Below are 877 nucleotides of genomic sequence, written 5' to 3'. Positions count from 1 at the left end.
CATATCCCATTTTCTCGAAATACCTTTCTGAGTGTCTTGCCCATTTGAAAAGTGGGTCACCTCTCTTTTTCTCGAGGATTTGGAGGAGTACTTGATATTTCTGTGAAGTATATATTGCAAATGTCTCCACCCACTTGATGCCTCAACTTATCTCTCTAATTTTAATGGCATCATTATTTTGATGCAGTCCAACTTGTTGATTTAAAAAAATGTAGCCGGGCTCGGTGGCTCAGCCTGTAATCCCGCGCCTTTGGGAGGCTGAGGTGAGCGGATGGCCTGAGCCCGCGAGTTCGAGACCCGCCTGGGCAACTTGGCAAGACCTCATCTCTACCATACATCAAAAAATCAGCCGGGCGTGGTAGCGCGCGCCTGTAATTCCGGCTACTTGAAAGGCTGAGGCGGAAGGATCGCCAGAGCCCAGCAGGTCGAGGCTGTGGTGGCCGGGAGCGGCCACTGCACTCCAGTCTGGGCGACAGAGTGAGACTCCAACTCAAGGGAAAAAATATATATATAAGAAAATCAAGTCAGTTGCCGTGGCTCACACCTGTGATCCTAGTACTTTGGGAGGCCAAGGTGAGAGGATTGCCTGAGCCCACGGGTTCAAGACCGGCCCGGGCAAGTTGATGAGACCTCATTTCTACAATAAATCACAAAAATGGTTGGGCTCTTTGACCCAGCCTGTGATCCTAGCACTTTGGGAAGCCGAGGCGAATGGATTACTTGAGCCAGCGGTTTGAGACCAGCCGAGGCAACTTGGCAGGAACTTCTCTTTACAATAAATTATTTATTTATTTTTTATTTTTTTATTTTTTGAGTTGGAGTCTCACTCTGTCACCCAGACCGGAGTGCAGTGGCCGCTCCCGGCCACCGCAGCCTC

This window comes from Carlito syrichta, unplaced genomic scaffold (assembly GCF_000164805.1).
Source record: "Carlito syrichta isolate Samal-C Ts95f unplaced genomic scaffold, Tarsius_syrichta-2.0.1 Scaffold306953, whole genome shotgun sequence".
In the NCBI taxonomy this organism is placed as follows: Eukaryota; Metazoa; Chordata; class Mammalia; order Primates; family Tarsiidae; genus Carlito; species Carlito syrichta.
This window is presented reverse-complemented; position numbering follows the sequence as displayed.